The sequence below is a fragment of the Lissotriton vulgaris genome, chromosome 2_1, assembly GCF_964263255.1.
Source record: "Lissotriton vulgaris chromosome 2_1, aLisVul1.2, whole genome shotgun sequence".
Taxonomy (NCBI): Eukaryota; Metazoa; Chordata; class Amphibia; order Caudata; family Salamandridae; genus Lissotriton; species Lissotriton vulgaris.
In genome coordinates this window covers 1,531,263,031-1,531,282,207 of record NC_141687.1, presented here as the reverse complement: position 1 = coordinate 1,531,282,207, position 19,177 = coordinate 1,531,263,031, and positions in this window count along the sequence as shown.

Here is a 19,177-nt window from a genome sequence, read left to right as displayed (position 1 = left end):
TACTTTTTGGGGGGCTACCATTAGTTTTAATTGCTCTGATCCTCCCTCATGGGGTGTACCCCAAATGGTTAGGGGCCACGGGGGGGCAAGAAGCTGTTTGACAGTTTCTATTAACAACAGGGTTCACCATACGATTCTGCTGCAGTTATGGTATTCAAAGGTAAAACAAGGAGCATTTGGCTGTATTTTTGCAGGTGGGGTGCCCCAAAATGTTACAGCCAGCAGCAGCAGCAGCCCCCTTCCTCGCCACCCTGCAGATTGGTATAGGTACCTTTAGGACATTTCTGTTGAAAACAGAGGCTATAACGAATCGCGCTACAAAATCCGAGAGCACTAACACTTGCTAAATAAAGGTGGCGTCGGAGCATACGAATGAGGCAGGGAGAGGCTACTGTTGCAATTAGTTTGGTGGGTCATAGTGAATAACCTCGGAATGCAAATAGGCAGAAGTGTGAGGATTGGCAGTGTCTGTAGAGAATTTTGGCATGTTCTTCAGTTGATGTTTTCCTCCTTGAACTACAGAGGAAAGGCCTGGCCTTACTGTTGGGCAAAACATGTATTTATGATTTTAAGAAGTGTAGTCTGGATGTACTGAGAGGGCCTGTACAGTACGGTAAATGCCTGTATACCCCTGCAATGTGCATCCAACTGTCACTTGAGATTGAACAGCAAACGAAGCAGCTGGGTTACTGACTGAATGTAAATGGAAGGCACATAGGAAGGGTGTTTGTGGTCACTCAAATGATTGAAACCTGGTTGATGCACTACCAAAGCTGGGGTACCAGGGGGGAACATTTGAGGGGTATTGAGATGGTGGTGTCCAGAGGTCAAAATATGTTTCAGAGACACAGAGGTACTGCGGTCCTGGTCCCACATTGGGGGTAGACAAAAGTCCCTGCTAAAGATTTCTGTCCAACTGTTACCACATTTTGTGCAGCCTGGCTCCCTCTGTAACGATTCCCCAGTGTCTTTCGATCCTACAGATGACTGTAGCAAACTTCCCAAATTTTTTCTTGGCCTCATACTCCCAAAGGAGTGCCTGACATTTGCCAGCCTAACGATACTCACATTCTGGGAAAAACCTCACTAACTATGCATATTTATCTACCACACATGGCAAATCCTTACAATTGCAGAACATCATATCGCACTTGTCATCTTTGAGGTACTGTAAGTATTTGGATTTGAGGGAAATATTCATCCTTGCTTGCTCTCTCCCATCTGAAGTCTATGGTGCTGCTGTTCCTTTCTCACATGTCCCTTCAAAGAGACAAGTGACACACAGACTCAATCACTCAGCAAACATATATGCTTTGACGTTTTCATCTTGCTGTTTACCTTCCAAATATTCCCCCTGAACCGCAAATAAAGGCCTGCCATTCCTCATCCCCTCAGTCAAAGCAGTCCTTCGCTCCTTAGGCCCTGCAAGACCACCATGAACAAGAATCATGTCAGCAACCAGAAGAAAAGCCTCAGTGTGCTCTTTTGTTCATACTGCTGCCCTCTAGTAACACTTCATGGCAACTGCAGCATAAGAATGGGACTGAGAAGAGGGCTGTCCTATGCAAATAATATCCTCCCATGCATACTTTCTTCTGAGACGGTCGGCGGCTTGTGCCGTGATACCGCCTCCAACAAATGGTCTTCAACCAAATTTTAAAAAAGCCCACCTGCCTTAGACGAAGGATTTTGCCACTCGAAGGAAGCACATGGGGACATCACCCTCATTTAGCAGGGTCCTAAATTGCCTGCTGTCAGCCTGTATACAGAACAAGGGCGTTCGTGGGCGTTCGTGAGCGTTCCTCAAAGGAAGGAGGTGGGTGATTAATTCACAGTGCCAGGGCAGGCCCAGCCCAGCCCAGCCCAGCCCAGCCCAGCCCAGCCCAGCGCAGCCCAGCCCGGCACAGCGCACTGCTGTGGAGGTCCATTCCTTCACATCCTGCAGCAGGCATGATGCAGACCTACTAGAGCAAAGGCTTGACTCTGCCCTTGTCTGTCTCTTAAAGAAAACAATCTTTCTAGCTTCTTATTGCACCTGATAAATGGACTCTAGCTTGCCTCAAACTTGACCCATCATTTCATTAGCCAGAGCTCATACTTGACCTTTATTTCTATCCAAGCTCACTGGCACCAAACCCCTGATTTGAGCGAGTTACTCACACCAAAATGAAAAATCACCATCATCCAACCTATTTTACAATAAGTGTAGCACCTTCCTCGCATTCTTGTGCTCAGTTATAACCCCCAATACCACAATTGCACTCTGCAATTCACCAAACTTAAAGGAAGGAAAAAAAATGAAGACATTAATAAAGGAAGACAAGGCCTTGTCCCTATTGCACCTACATGAGAAATAGGGAGGTTGGTAGAAGGTCATGAGGGAAAACATTTGAAATTTTGGGACACACATGCCAAAAAGAGTGTCCACTTTTCTCCTCTGTTACCAAGTAAAAAAAAATCTTAGCAAAAAAAAAAAAATTCACTTTTTGAAAATTTACACCTTGGGATACCTCTACAGCATTGGCAGGATTCGAACCCTGGCCTGTGAGGGCTGTCTGCACCAAAGGTACAAGACTTACCTTTGAGCTATAGCTCCTTAGTGGTCTAGAGGATTGCAGTAGTAACTATAAGCAACATACAGGCCTTGGTGTCCTTCCCGGCGGCTTCCATTGCACATGAAAAGGATGACCATGACATAAGGACAATTTGATAGGCTACATGCATGGAAACCAGTGTGGTCCAGTGGGTAAGTGCCTGCCTTCCATGCAGGCAACCAGGGTTCAAATCCCGGGTTCGGCACCAGGTGACTGATGGTGGCAGAGCAGAGGTAAGTTGGAGGTGGGCCTAAATGGCCAATTGGTAAGTAAAATGTGTCTGTGTGTTGTGTACGAGTGGAATCATGCCTAGTGAATGAGGGATTGCAGATTGGTTGGTAAATAAAATAGGTGTGGCCTGAACAGAGAAAGGTAACAGGTGTTGTGAGGAGGAGGACCCTAATCAGAGTGGGTGGGGTCAGAGAGGAGGAGCCAGGTCAGAGAGGAGGGGTATAGGAGGAGCCTAGTCAGAGTGGGAGGGGTCAGAGAGGAGGAGTATAGGAGGAGCCTAGTCAGAGTGGGTGGGGTTAGAGAGGAGGGGTATAGGCAGAGCCTGGGCAGAATGGGTGGGTTCAGAGAGCAGAGGAAGGGGAGGAGTATCCTGACTTATTGTGGGGTACTGCAAATACTTTTTTACTGCACCCCCCTATACTCTCTGATTTCTGTTGGGGGGGCAGTCAAAATTTGGGGGAGCAGTATTAAAAGGTGCTTAGGCGCAACGTGAAGGCGATGGGGTGCACACAATGGCTTGGCTTCCAGGTACTTTTTGGGGGGCTACCATTAGTTTTAATTGCTCTGATCCTCCCTCATGGGGTGTACCCCAAATGGTTAGGGGCCACGGGGGGCAAGAAGCTGTTTGACAGTTTCTACTAACAACAGGGGTCACCATACGATTCTGCTGCAGTTATGGTATTCAAAGGTAAAACAAGGAGCATTTGGCTGTATTTTTGCAGGTGGGGTGCCCCAAAATGTTACTGCCAGCAGCAGCAGCAGCCCCCTTCCTCGCCACCCTGCAGATTGGTATAGGTACCTTTAGGACATTTCTGTTGAAAACAGAGGCTATAGCGAATCGCGCTACAAAATCCGAGAGCACTAACACTTGCTAAATAAAGGTGGCATCGGAGCATACGAATGAGGCAGGGAGAGGCTACTGTTGCAATTGGTTTGGTGGGTCATAGTGAATAACCTGGGAATGCAAATAGGCAGAAGTGTGAGGATTGGCAGTGTCTGTAGAGAATTTTGGCATGCTCTTCAGTTGATGTTTTCCTCCTTGAACTACAGAGGAAAGGCCTGGCCTTACTGTTGGGCAAAACATGTATTTATGATTTTAAGAAGTGTAGTCTGGATGTACTGAGAGGGCCTGTACAGTACGGTAAATGCCTGTATACCCCTGCAATGTGCATCCAACTGTCACTTGAGATTGAACAGCAAACGAAGCAGCTGGGTTACTGACTGAATGTAAATGGAAGGCACATAGGAAGGGTGTTTGTGGTCACTCAAATGATTGAAACCTGGTTGATGCACTACCAAAGCTGGGGTACCAGGGGGGAACATTTGAGGGGTATTGAGATGGTGGTGTCCAGAGGTCAAAATATGTTTCAGAGACACAGAGGTACTGCGGTCCTGGTCCCACATTGGGGGTAGACAAAAGTCCCTGCTAAAGATTTCTGTCCAACTGTTACCACATTTTGTGCAGCCTGGCTCCCTCTGTAACGATTCCCCAGTGTCTTTCGATCCTACAGATGACTGTAGCAAACTTCCCAAATTTTTTCTTGGCCTCATACTCCCAAAGGAGTGCCTGACATTTGCCAGCCTAACGATACTCACATTCTGGGAAAAACCTCACTAACTATGCATATTTATCTACCACACATGGCAAATCCTTACAATTGCAGAACATCATATCGCACTTGTCATCTTTGAGGTACTGTAAGTATTTGGATTTGAGGGAAATATTCATCCTTGCTTGCTCTCTCCCATCTGAAGTCTATGGTGCTGCTGTTCCTTTCTCACATGTCCCTTCAAAGAGACAAGTGACACACAGACTCAATCACTCAGCAAACATATATGCTTTGACGTTTTCATCTTGCTGTTTACCTTCCAAATATTCCCCCTGAACCACAAATAAAGGCCTGCCATTCCTCATCCCCTCAGTCAAAGCAGTCCTTCGCTCCTTAGGCCCTGCAAGACCACCATGAACAAGAATCATGTCAGCAAGCAGAAGAAAAGCCTCAGTGTGCTCTTTTGTTCATACTGCTGCCCTCTAGTAACACTTCATGGCAACTGCAGCATAAGAATGGGACTGAGAAGAGGGCTGTCCTATGCAAATAATATCCTCCCATGCATACTTTCTTCTGAGACGGTCGGCGGCTTGTGCCGTGATACCGCCTCCAACAAATGGTCTTCAACCAAATTTTACAAAAGCCCACCTGCCTTAGACGAAGGATTTTGCCACTCGAAGGAAGCACATGGGGACATCACCCTCATTTAGCAGGGTCCTAAATTGCCTGCTGTCAGCCTGTATACAGAACAAGGGCGTTCATGGGCGTTCGTGAGCGTTCCTCAAAGGAAGGAGGTGGGTGATTAATTCACAGTGCCAGGGCAGGCCCAGCCCAGCCCAGCCCAGCCCAGCCCAGCCCAGCCCAGCCCAGCCCAGCCCGGCCCGGCACAGCGCACTGCTGTGGAGGTCCATTCCTTCACATCCTGCAGCAGGCATGATGCAGACCTACTAGAGCAAAGGCTTGACTCTGCCCTTGTCTGTCTCTTAAAGAAAACAATCTTTCTAGCTTCTTATTGCACCTGATAAATGGACTCTAGCTTGCCTCAAACTTGACCCATCATTTCATTAGCCAGAGCTCATACTTGACCTTTATTTCTATCCAAGCTCACTGGCACCAAACCCCTAATTTGAGCGAGTTACTCACACCAAAATGAAAAATCACCATCATCCAACCTATTTTACAATAAGTGTAGCACCTTCCTCGCATTCTTGTGCTCAGTTATAACCCCCAATACCACAATTGCACTCTGCAATTCACCAAACTTAAAGGAAAAAGAATGAAGACATTAATAAAGGAAGACAAGGCCTTGTCCCTATTGCACCTACATGAGAAATAGGGAGGTTGGTAGAAGGTCATGAGGGAAAACATTTGAAATTTTGGGACACACATGCCAAAAAGAGTGTCCACTTTTCTCCTCTGTTACCAAGTAAAAAAAAATCTTAGCAAAAAAAAAAAACATTCACTTTTTGAAAATTTACACCTTGGGATACCTCTACAGCATTGGCAGGATTCGAACCCTGGCCTGTGAGGGCTGTCTGCACCAAAGGTACAAGACTTACCTTTGAGCTATAGCTCCTTAGTGGTCTAGAGGATTGCAGTAGTAACTATAAGCAACATACAGGCCTTGGTGTCCTTCCCGGCGGCTTCCATTGCACATGAAAAGGATGACCATGACATAAGGACAATTTGATAGGCTACATACATGGAAACCAGTGTGGTCCAGTGGGTAAGTGCCTGCCTTCCATGCAGGCAACCAGGGTTCAAATCCCGGGTTCGGCACCAGGTGACTGATGGTGGCAGAGCAAAGGTAAGTTGGAGGTGGGCCTAAATGGCCAATTGGTAAGTAAAATGTGTCTGTGTGTTGTGTACGAGTGGAATCATGCCTAGTGAATGAGGGATTGCAGATTGGTTGGTAAGTAAAATAGGTGTGGCCTGAACAGAGAAAGGTAACAGGTGTTGTGTGCAGGAGGAGGAGGAGCCTAGTCAGAGTGGGCGGGGTCAGAGAGGAGGTGCCAGGTCAGAGAGGAGGGGTATAGGTGGAGCCTAGTCAGAGTGGGTGGGGTTAGAGAGGAGGAGTATAGGAGGAGCTGGGTCAGAGAGGAGGGGTCAGAGAGGAGGGGTATAGGCGGAGCCTGGGCAGAATGGGAGGGTTCAGAGAGCAGAAGAAGGGGAGGAGGATCCTGACTTATTGTGGGGTACTGCAAATACTTTTTTACTGCACCCCCCTATACTCTCTGATTTCTGTTGGGAGGGGGCAGTCAAAATTTGGGGGAGCAGTATTAAAAGGTGCTTAGGCGCAACGTGAAGGCGATGGGGTGCACACAATGGCTTGGCTTCCAGGTACTTTTTGGGGGGCTACCATTAGTTTTAATTGCTCTGATCCTCCCTCATGGGGTGTACCCCAAATGGTTAGGGGCCACGGGGGGGCAAGAAGCTGTTTGACAGTTTCTATTAACAACAGGGTTCACCATACGATTCTGCTGCAGTTATGGTATTCAAAGGTAAAACAAGGAGCATTTGGCTGTATTTTTGCAGGTGGGGTGCCCCAAAATGTTACAGCCAGCAGCAGCAGCAGCCCCCTTCCTCGCCACCCTGCAGATTGGTATAGGTACCTTTAGGACATTTCTGTTGAAAACAGAGGCTATAACGAATCGCGCTACAAAATCCGAGAGCACTAACACTTGCTAAATAAAGGTGGCGTCGGAGCATACGAATGAGGCAGGGAGAGGCTACTGTTGCAATTAGTTTGGTGGGTCATAGTGAATAACCTCGGAATGCAAATAGGCAGAAGTGTGAGGATTGGCAGTGTCTGTAGAGAATTTTGGCATGTTCTTCAGTTGATGTTTTCCTCCTTGAACTACAGAGGAAAGGCCTGGCCTTACTGTTGGGCAAAACATGTATTTATGATTTTAAGAAGTGTAGTCTGGATGTACTGAGAGGGCCTGTACAGTACGGTAAATGCCTGTATACCCCTGCAATGTGCATCCAACTGTCACTTGAGATTGAACAGCAAACGAAGCAGCTGGGTTACTGACTGAATGTAAATGGAAGGCACATAGGAAGGGTGTTTGTGGTCACTCAAATGATTGAAACCTGGTTGATGCACTACCAAAGCTGGGGTACCAGGGGGGAACATTTGAGGGGTATTGAGATGGTGGTGTCCAGAGGTCAAAATATGTTTCAGAGACACAGAGGTACTGCGGTCCTGGTCCCACATTGGGGGTAGACAAAAGTCCCTGCTAAAGATTTCTGTCCAACTGTTACCACATTTTGTGCAGCCTGGCTCCCTCTGTAACGATTCCCCAGTGTCTTTCGATCCTACAGATGACTGTAGCAAACTTCCCAAATTTTTTCTTGGCCTCATACTCCCAAAGGAGTGCCTGACATTTGCCAGCCTAACGATACTCACATTCTGGGAAAAACCTCACTAACTATGCATATTTATCTACCACACATGGCAAATCCTTACAATTGCAGAACATCATATCGCACTTGTCATCTTTGAGGTACTGTAAGTATTTGGATTTGAGGGAAATATTCATCCTTGCTTGCTCTCTCCCATCTGAAGTCTATGGTGCTGCTGTTCCTTTCTCACATGTCCCTTCAAAGAGACAAGTGACACACAGACTCAATCACTCAGCAAACATATATGCTTTGACGTTTTCATCTTGCTGTTTACCTTCCAAATATTCCCCCTGAACCGCAAATAAAGGCCTGCCATTCCTCATCCCCTCAGTCAAAGCAGTCCTTCGCTCCTTAGGCCCTGCAAGACCACCATGAACAAGAATCATGTCAGCAAGCAGAAGAAAAGCCTCAGTGTGCTCTTTTGTTCATACTGCTGCCCTCTAGTAACACTTCATGGCAACTGCAGCATAAGAATGGGACTGAGAAGAGGGCTGTCCTATGCAAATAATATCCTCCCATGCATACTTTCTTCTGAGACGGTCGGCGGCTTGTGCCGTGATACCGCCTCCAACAAATGGTCTTCAACCAAATTTTAAAAAAGCCCACCTGCCTTAGACGAAGGATTTTGCCTCTCGAAGGAAGCACATGGGGACATCACCCTCATTTAGCAGGGTCCTAAATTGCCTGCTGTCAGCCTGTATACAGAACAAGGGCGTTCGTGGGCGTTCGTGAGCGTTCCTCAAAGGAAGGAGGTGGGTGATTAATTCACAGTGCCAGGGCAGGCCCAGCCCAGCCCAGCCCAGCCCAGCCCAGCCCAGCCCAGCGCAGCCCAGCCCGGCACAGCGCACTGCTGTGGAGGTCCATTCCTTCACATCCTGCAGCAGGCATGATGCAGACCTACTAGAGCAAAGGCTTGACTCTGCCCTTGTCTGTCTCTTAAAGAAAACAATCTTTCTAGCTTCTTATTGCACCTGATAAATGGACTCTAGCTTGCCTCAAACTTGACCCATCATTTCATTAGCCAGAGCTCATACTTGACCTTTATTTCTATCCAAGCTCACTGGCACCAAACCCCTGATTTGAGCGAGTTACTCACACCAAAATGAAAAATCACCATCATCCAACCTATTTTACAATAAGTGTAGCACCTTCCTCGCATTCTTGTGCTCAGTTATAACCCCCAATACCACAATTGCACTCTGCAATTCACCAAACTTAAAGGAAGGAAAAAAAATGAAGACATTAATAAAGGAAGACAAGGCCTTGTCCCTATTGCACCTACATGAGAAATAGGGAGGTTGGTAGAAGGTCATGAGGGAAAACATTTGAAATTTTGGGACACACATGCCAAAAAGAGTGTCCACTTTTCTCCTCTGTTACCAAGTAAAAAAAAATCTTAGCAAAAAAAAAAAAATTCACTTTTTGAAAATTTACACCTTGGGATACCTCTACAGCATTGGCAGGATTCGAACCCTGGCCTGTGAGGGCTGTCTGCACCAAAGGTACAAGACTTACCTTTGAGCTATAGCTCCTTAGTGGTCTAGAGGATTGCAGTAGTAACTATAAGCAACATACAGGCCTTGGTGTCCTTCCCGGCGGCTTCCATTGCACATGAAAAGGATGACCATGACATAAGGACAATTTGATAGGCTACATGCATGGAAACCAGTGTGGTCCAGTGGGTAAGTGCCTGCCTTCCATGCAGGCAACCAGGGTTCAAATCCCGGGTTCGGCACCAGGTGACTGATGGTGGCAGAGCAGAGGTAAGTTGGAGGTGGGCCTAAATGGCCAATTGGTAAGTAAAATGTGTCTGTGTGTTGTGTACGAGTGGAATCATGCCTAGTGAATGAGGGATTGCAGATTGGTTGGTAAATAAAATAGGTGTGGCCTGAACAGAGAAAGGTAACAGGTGTTGTGAGGAGGAGGACCCTAATCAGAGTGGGTGGGGTCAGAGAGGAGGAGCCAGGTCAGAGAGGAGGGGTATAGGAGGAGCCTAGTCAGAGTGGGAGGGGTCAGAGAGGAGGAGTATAGGAGGAGCCTAGTCAGAGTGGGTGGGGTTAGAGAGGAGGGGTATAGGCAGAGCCTGGGCAGAATGGGTGGGTTCAGAGAGCAGAGGAAGGGGAGGAGTATCCTGACTTATTGTGGGGTACTGCAAATACTTTTTTACTGCACCCCCCTATACTCTCTGATTTCTGTTGGGGGGGCAGTCAAAATTTGGGGGAGCAGTATTAAAAGGTGCTTAGGCGCAACGTGAAGGCGATGGGGTGCACACAATGGCTTGGCTTCCAGGTACTTTTTGGGGGGCTACCATTAGTTTTAATTGCTCTGATCCTCCCTCATGGGGTGTACCCCAAATGGTTAGGGGCCACGGGGGGCAAGAAGCTGTTTGACAGTTTCTACTAACAACAGGGGTCACCATACGATTCTGCTGCAGTTATGGTATTCAAAGGTAAAACAAGGAGCATTTGGCTGTATTTTTGCAGGTGGGGTGCCCCAAAATGTTACTGCCAGCAGCAGCAGCAGCCCCCTTCCTCGCCACCCTGCAGATTGGTATAGGTACCTTTAGGACATTTCTGTTGAAAACAGAGGCTATAGCGAATCGCGCTACAAAATCCGAGAGCACTAACACTTGCTAAATAAAGGTGGCATCGGAGCATACGAATGAGGCAGGGAGAGGCTACTGTTGCAATTGGTTTGGTGGGTCATAGTGAATAACCTGGGAATGCAAATAGGCAGAAGTGTGAGGATTGGCAGTGTCTGTAGAGAATTTTGGCATGCTCTTCAGTTGATGTTTTCCTCCTTGAACTACAGAGGAAAGGCCTGGCCTTACTGTTGGGCAAAACATGTATTTATGATTTTAAGAAGTGTAGTCTGGATGTACTGAGAGGGCCTGTACAGTACGGTAAATGCCTGTATACCCCTGCAATGTGCATCCAACTGTCACTTGAGATTGAACAGCAAACGAAGCAGCTGGGTTACTGACTGAATGTAAATGGAAGGCACATAGGAAGGGTGTTTGTGGTCACTCAAATGATTGAAACCTGGTTGATGCACTACCAAAGCTGGGGTACCAGGGGGGAACATTTGAGGGGTATTGAGATGGTGGTGTCCAGAGGTCAAAATATGTTTCAGAGACACAGAGGTACTGCGGTCCTGGTCCCACATTGGGGGTAGACAAAAGTCCCTGCTAAAGATTTCTGTCCAACTGTTACCACATTTTGTGCAGCCTGGCTCCCTCTGTAACGATTCCCCAGTGTCTTTCGATCCTACAGATGACTGTAGCAAACTTCCCAAATTTTTTCTTGGCCTCATACTCCCAAAGGAGTGCCTGACATTTGCCAGCCTAACGATACTCACATTCTGGGAAAAACCTCACTAACTATGCATATTTATCTACCACACATGGCAAATCCTTACAATTGCAGAACATCATATCGCACTTGTCATCTTTGAGGTACTGTAAGTATTTGGATTTGAGGGAAATATTCATCCTTGCTTGCTCTCTCCCATCTGAAGTCTATGGTGCTGCTGTTCCTTTCTCACATGTCCCTTCAAAGAGACAAGTGACACACAGACTCAATCACTCAGCAAACATATATGCTTTGACGTTTTCATCTTGCTGTTTACCTTCCAAATATTCCCCCTGAACCACAAATAAAGGCCTGCCATTCCTCATCCCCTCAGTCAAAGCAGTCCTTCGCTCCTTAGGCCCTGCAAGACCACCATGAACAAGAATCATGTCAGCAAGCAGAAGAAAAGCCTCAGTGTGCTCTTTTGTTCATACTGCTGCCCTCTAGTAACACTTCATGGCAACTGCAGCATAAGAATGGGACTGAGAAGAGGGCTGTCCTATGCAAATAATATCCTCCCATGCATACTTTCTTCTGAGACGGTCGGCGGCTTGTGCCGTGATACCGCCTCCAACAAATGGTCTTCAACCAAATTTTACAAAAGCCCACCTGCCTTAGACGAAGGATTTTGCCACTCGAAGGAAGCACATGGGGACATCACCCTCATTTAGCAGGGTCCTAAATTGCCTGCTGTCAGCCTGTATACAGAACAAGGGCGTTCATGGGCGTTCGTGAGCGTTCCTCAAAGGAAGGAGGTGGGTGATTAATTCACAGTGCCAGGGCAGGCCCAGCCCAGCCCAGCCCAGCCCAGCCCAGCCCAGCCCAGCCCAGCCCAGCCCGGCCCGGCACAGCGCACTGCTGTGGAGGTCCATTCCTTCACATCCTGCAGCAGGCATGATGCAGACCTACTAGAGCAAAGGCTTGACTCTGCCCTTGTCTGTCTCTTAAAGAAAACAATCTTTCTAGCTTCTTATTGCACCTGATAAATGGACTCTAGCTTGCCTCAAACTTGACCCATCATTTCATTAGCCAGAGCTCATACTTGACCTTTATTTCTATCCAAGCTCACTGGCACCAAACCCCTAATTTGAGCGAGTTACTCACACCAAAATGAAAAATCACCATCATCCAACCTATTTTACAATAAGTGTAGCACCTTCCTCGCATTCTTGTGCTCAGTTATAACCCCCAATACCACAATTGCACTCTGCAATTCACCAAACTTAAAGGAAAAAGAATGAAGACATTAATAAAGGAAGACAAGGCCTTGTCCCTATTGCACCTACATGAGAAATAGGGAGGTTGGTAGAAGGTCATGAGGGAAAACATTTGAAATTTTGGGACACACATGCCAAAAAGAGTGTCCACTTTTCTCCTCTGTTACCAAGTAAAAAAAAATCTTAGCAAAAAAAAAAAACATTCACTTTTTGAAAATTTACACCTTGGGATACCTCTACAGCATTGGCAGGATTCGAACCCTGGCCTGTGAGGGCTGTCTGCACCAAAGGTACAAGACTTACCTTTGAGCTATAGCTCCTTAGTGGTCTAGAGGATTGCAGTAGTAACTATAAGCAACATACAGGCCTTGGTGTCCTTCCCGGCGGCTTCCATTGCACATGAAAAGGATGACCATGACATAAGGACAATTTGATAGGCTACATACATGGAAACCAGTGTGGTCCAGTGGGTAAGTGCCTGCCTTCCATGCAGGCAACCAGGGTTCAAATCCCGGGTTCGGCACCAGGTGACTGATGGTGGCAGAGCAAAGGTAAGTTGGAGGTGGGCCTAAATGGCCAATTGGTAAGTAAAATGTGTCTGTGTGTTGTGTACGAGTGGAATCATGCCTAGTGAATGAGGGATTGCAGATTGGTTGGTAAGTAAAATAGGTGTGGCCTGAACAGAGAAAGGTAACAGGTGTTGTGTGCAGGAGGAGGAGGAGCCTAGTCAGAGTGGGCGGGGTCAGAGAGGAGGTGCCAGGTCAGAGAGGAGGGGTATAGGTGGAGCCTAGTCAGAGTGGGTGGGGTTAGAGAGGAGGAGTATAGGAGGAGCTGGGTCAGAGAGGAGGGGTCAGAGAGGAGGGGTATAGGCGGAGCCTGGGCAGAATGGGAGGGTTCAGAGAGCAGAAGAAGGGGAGGAGGATCCTGACTTATTGTGGGGTACTGCAAATACTTTTTTACTGCACCCCCCTATACTCTCTGATTTCTGTTGGGAGGGGGCAGTCAAAATTTGGGGGAGCAGTATTAAAAGGTGCTTAGGCGCAACGTGAAGGCGATGGGGTGCACACAATGGCTTGGCTTCCAGGTACTTTTTGGGGGGCTACCATTAGTTTTAATTGCTCTGATCCTCCCTCATGGGGTGTACCCCAAATGGTTAGGGGCCACGGGGGGGCAAGAAGCTGTTTGACAGTTTCTATTAACAACAGGGTTCACCATACGATTCTGCTGCAGTTATGGTATTCAAAGGTAAAACAAGGAGCATTTGGCTGTATTTTTGCAGGTGGGGTGCCCCAAAATGTTACAGCCAGCAGCAGCAGCAGCCCCCTTCCTCGCCACCCTGCAGATTGGTATAGGTACCTTTAGGACATTTCTGTTGAAAACAGAGGCTATAACGAATCGCGCTACAAAATCCGAGAGCACTAACACTTGCTAAATAAAGGTGGCGTCGGAGCATACGAATGAGGCAGGGAGAGGCTACTGTTGCAATTAGTTTGGTGGGTCATAGTGAATAACCTCGGAATGCAAATAGGCAGAAGTGTGAGGATTGGCAGTGTCTGTAGAGAATTTTGGCATGTTCTTCAGTTGATGTTTTCCTCCTTGAACTACAGAGGAAAGGCCTGGCCTTACTGTTGGGCAAAACATGTATTTATGATTTTAAGAAGTGTAGTCTGGATGTACTGAGAGGGCCTGTACAGTACGGTAAATGCCTGTATACCCCTGCAATGTGCATCCAACTGTCACTTGAGATTGAACAGCAAACGAAGCAGCTGGGTTACTGACTGAATGTAAATGGAAGGCACATAGGAAGGGTGTTTGTGGTCACTCAAATGATTGAAACCTGGTTGATGCACTACCAAAGCTGGGGTACCAGGGGGGAACATTTGAGGGGTATTGAGATGGTGGTGTCCAGAGGTCAAAATATGTTTCAGAGACACAGAGGTACTGCGGTCCTGGTCCCACATTGGGGGTAGACAAAAGTCCCTGCTAAAGATTTCTGTCCAACTGTTACCACATTTTGTGCAGCCTGGCTCCCTCTGTAACGATTCCCCAGTGTCTTTCGATCCTACAGATGACTGTAGCAAACTTCCCAAATTTTTTCTTGGCCTCATACTCCCAAAGGAGTGCCTGACATTTGCCAGCCTAACGATACTCACATTCTGGGAAAAACCTCACTAACTATGCATATTTATCTACCACACATGGCAAATCCTTACAATTGCAGAACATCATATCGCACTTGTCATCTTTGAGGTACTGTAAGTATTTGGATTTGAGGGAAATATTCATCCTTGCTTGCTCTCTCCCATCTGAAGTCTATGGTGCTGCTGTTCCTTTCTCACATGTCCCTTCAAAGAGACAAGTGACACACAGACTCAATCACTCAGCAAACATATATGCTTTGACGTTTTCATCTTGCTGTTTACCTTCCAAATATTCCCCCTGAACCGCAAATAAAGGCCTGCCATTCCTCATCCCCTCAGTCAAAGCAGTCCTTCGCTCCTTAGGCCCTGCAAGACCACCATGAACAAGAATCATGTCAGCAAGCAGAAGAAAAGCCTCAGTGTGCTCTTTTGTTCATACTGCTGCCCTCTAGTAACACTTCATGGCAACTGCAGCATAAGAATGGGACTGAGAAGAGGGCTGTCCTATGCAAATAATATCCTCCCATGCATACTTTCTTCTGAGACGGTCGGCGGCTTGTGCCGTGATACCGCCTCCAACAAATGGTCTTCAACCAAATTTTAAAAAAGCCCACCTGCCTTAGACGAAGGATTTTGCCTCTCGAAGGAAGCACATGGGGACATCACCCTCATTTAGCAGGGTCCTAAATTGCCTGCTGTCAGCCTGTATACAGAACAAGGGCGTTCGTGGGCGTTCGTGAGCGTTCCTCAAAGGAAGGAGGTGGGTGATTAATTCACAGTGCCAGGGCAGGCCCAGCCCAGCCCAGCCCAGCCCAGCCCAGCCCAGCGCAGCCCAGCCCGGCACAGCGCACTGCTGTGGAGGTCCATTCCTTCACATCCTGCAGCAGGCATGATGCAGACCTACTAGAGCAAAGGCTTGACTCTGCCCTTGTCTGTCTCTTAAAGAAAACAATCTTTCTAGCTTCTTATTGCACCTGATAAATGGACTCTAGCTTGCCTCAAACTTGACCCATCATTTCATTAGCCAGAGCTCATACTTGACCTTTATTTCTATCCAAGCTCACTGGCACCAAACCCCTGATTTGAGCGAGTTACTCACACCAAAATGAAAAATCACCATCATCCAACCTATTTTACAATAAGTGTAGCACCTTCCTCGCATTCTTGTGCTCAGTTATAACCCCCAATACCACAATTGCACTCTGCAATTCACCAAACTTAAAGGAAAAAGAATGAAGACATTGATAAAGGAAGACAAGGCCTTGTCCCTATTGCACCTACTTGAGAAATAGGGAGGTTGGTAGAAGGTCATGAGGGAAAACATTTGAAATTTTGGGACACACAACCCAAAAAGAGTGTCCACTTTTCTCCTCTGTTACCAAGTAAAAAAAAATCTTAGCAAAAAAAAAAACATTCACTTTTTGAAAATTTCCACCTTGGGATACCTCTACAGCATTGGCAGGATTCGAACCCTGGCCTGTGAGGGCTGTCTGCACCAAAGGTACAAGACTTACCTTTGAGCTATAGCTCCTTAGTGGTCTAGAGGATTGCTGTAGTAACTATAAGCAACATACAGGCCTTGGTGTCCTTCCCGGCGGCTTCCATTGCACATGAAAAGGATGACCATGACATAAGGACAATTTGATAGGCTACATGCATGGAAACCAGTGTGGTCCAGTGGGTAAGTGCCTGCCTTCCATGCAGGCAACCAGGGTTCAAATCCCGGGTTCGGCACCAGGTGACTGATGGTGGCAGAGCAGAGGTAAGTTGGAGGTGGGCCTAAATGGCCAATTGGTAAGTAAAATGTGTCTGTGTGTTGTGTACGAGTGGAATCATGCCTAGTGAATGAGGGATTGCAGATTGGTTGGTAAATAAAATAGGTGTGGCCTGAACAGAGAAAGGTAACAGGTGTTGTGAGGAGGAGGACCCTATTCAGAGTGGGTGGGGTCAGAGAGGAGGAGCCAGGTCAGAGAGGAGGGGTATAGGAGGAGCCTAGTCAGAGTGGGAGGGGTCAGAGAGGAGGAGTATAGGAGGAGCCTAGTCAGAGTGGGTGGGGTTAGAGAGGAGGGGTATAGGCAGAGCCTGGGCAGAATGGGTGGGTTCAGAGAGCAGAGGAAGGGGAGGAGTATCCTGACTTATTGTGGGGTACTGCAAATACTTTTTTACTGCACCCCCCTATACTCTCTGATTTCTGTTGGGGGGGCAGTCAAAATTTGGGGGAGCAGTATTAAAAGGTGCTTAGGCGCAACGTGAAGGCGATGGGGTGCACACAATGGCTTGGCTTCCAGGTACTTTTTGGGGGGCTACCATTAGTTTTAATTGCTCTGATCCTCCCTCATGGGGTGTACCCCAAATGGTTAGGGGCCACGGGGGGCAAGAAGCTGTTTGACAGTTTCTATTAACAACAGGGGTCACCATACGATTCTGCTGCAGTTATGGTATTCAAAGGTAAAACAAGGAGCATTTGGCTGTATTTTTGCAGGTGGGGTGCCCCAAAATGTTACTGCCAGCAGCAGCAGCAGCCCCCTTCCTCGCCACCCTGCAGATTGGTATAGGTACCTTTAGGACATTTCTGTTGAAAACAGAGGCTATAGCGAATCGCGCTACAAAATCCGAGAGCACTAACACTTGCTAAATAAAGGTGGCATCGGAGCATACGAATGAGGCAGGGAGAGGCTACTGTTGCAATTGGTTTGGTGGGTCATAGTGAATAACCTGGGAATGCAAATAGGCAGAAGTGTGAGGATTGGCAGTGTCTGTAGAGAATTTTGGCATGCTCTTCAGTTGATGTTTTCCTCCTTGAACTACAGAGGAAAGGCCTGGCCTTACTGTTGGGCAAAACATGTATTTATGATTTTAAGAAGTGTAGTCTGGATGTACTGAGAGGGCCTGTACAGTACGGTAAATGCCTGTATACCCCTGCAATGTGCATCCAACTGTCACTTGAGATTGAACAGCAAACGAAGCAGCTGGGTTACTGACTGAATGTAAATGGAAGGCACATAGGAAGGGTGTTTGTGGTCACTCAAATGATTGAAACCTGGTTGATGCACTACCAAAGCTGGGGTACCAGGGGGGAACATTTGAGGGGTATTGAGATGGTGGTGTCCAGAGGTCAAAATATGTTTCAGAGACACAGAGGTACTGCGGTCCTGGTCCCACATTGGGGGTAGACAAAAGTCCCTGCTAAAGATTTCTGTCCAACTGTTACCACATTTTGTGCAGCCTGGCTCCCTCTGTAACGATTCCCCAGTGTCTTTCGATCCTACAGATGACTGTAGCAAACTTCCCAAATTTTTTCTTGGCCTCATACTCCCAAAGGAGTGCCTGACATTTGCCAGCCTAACGATACTCACATTCTGGGAAAAACCTCACTAACTATGCATATTTATCTACCACACATGGCAAATCCTTACAATTGCAGAACATCATATCGCACTTGTCATCTTTGAGGTACTGTAAGTATTTGGATTTGAGGGAAAAATTCATCCTTGCTTGCTCTCTCCCATCTGAAGTCTATGGTGCTGCTGTTCCTTTCTCACATGTCCCTTCAAAGAGACAAGTGACACACAGACTCAATCACTCAGCAAACATATATGCTTTGACGTTTTCATCTTGCTGTTTACCTTCCAAATATTCCCCCTGAACCGCAAATAAAGGCCTGCCATTCCTCATCCCCTCAGTCAAAGCAGTCCTTCGCTCCTTAGGCCCTGCAAGACCACCATGAACAAGAATCATGTCAGCAAGCAGAAGAAAAGCCTCAGTGTGCTCTTTTGTTCATACTGCTGCCCTCTAGTAACACTTCATGGCAACTGCAGCATAAGAATGGGACTGAGAAGAGGGCTGTCCTATGCAAATAATATCCTCCCATGCATACTTTCTTCTGAGACGGTCGGCGGCTTGAGCCGTGATACCGCCTCCAACAAATGGTCTTCAACCAAATTTTAAAAAAGCCCACCTGCCTTAGACGAAGGATTTTGCCTCTCGAAGGAAGCACATGGGGACATCACCCTCATTTAGCAGGGTCCTAAATTGCCTGCTGTCAGCCTGTATACAGAACAAGGGCGTTCGTGGGCGTTCGTGAGCGTTCCTCAAAGGAAGGAGGTGGGTGATTAATTCACAGTGCCAGGGCAGGCCCAGCCCAGCCCAGCCCAGCCCAGCCCAGCGCAGCCCAGCCCGGCACAGCGCACTGCTGTGGAGGTCCATTCCTTCACATCCTGCAGCAGGCATGATGCAGACCTACTAGAGCAAAGGCTTGACTCTGCCCTTGTCTGTCTCTTAAAGAAAACAATCTTTCTAGCTTCTTATTGCACCTGATAAATGGACTCTAGCTTGCCTCAAACTTGACCCATCATTTCATTAGCCAGAGCTCATACTTGACCTTTATTTCTATCCAAGCTCACTGGCACCAAACCCCTGATTTGAGCGAGTTACTCACACCAAAATGAAAAATCACCATCATCCAACCTATTTTACAATAAGTGTAGCACCTTCCTCGCATTCTTGTGCTCAGTTATAACCCCCAATACCACAATTGCACTCTGCAATTCACCAAACTTAAAGGAAAAAGAATGAAGACATTGATAAAGGAAGACAAGGCCTTGTCCCTATTGCACCTACTTGAGAAATAGGGAGGTTGGTAGAAGGTCATGAGGGAAAACATTTGAAATTTTGGGACACACAACCCAA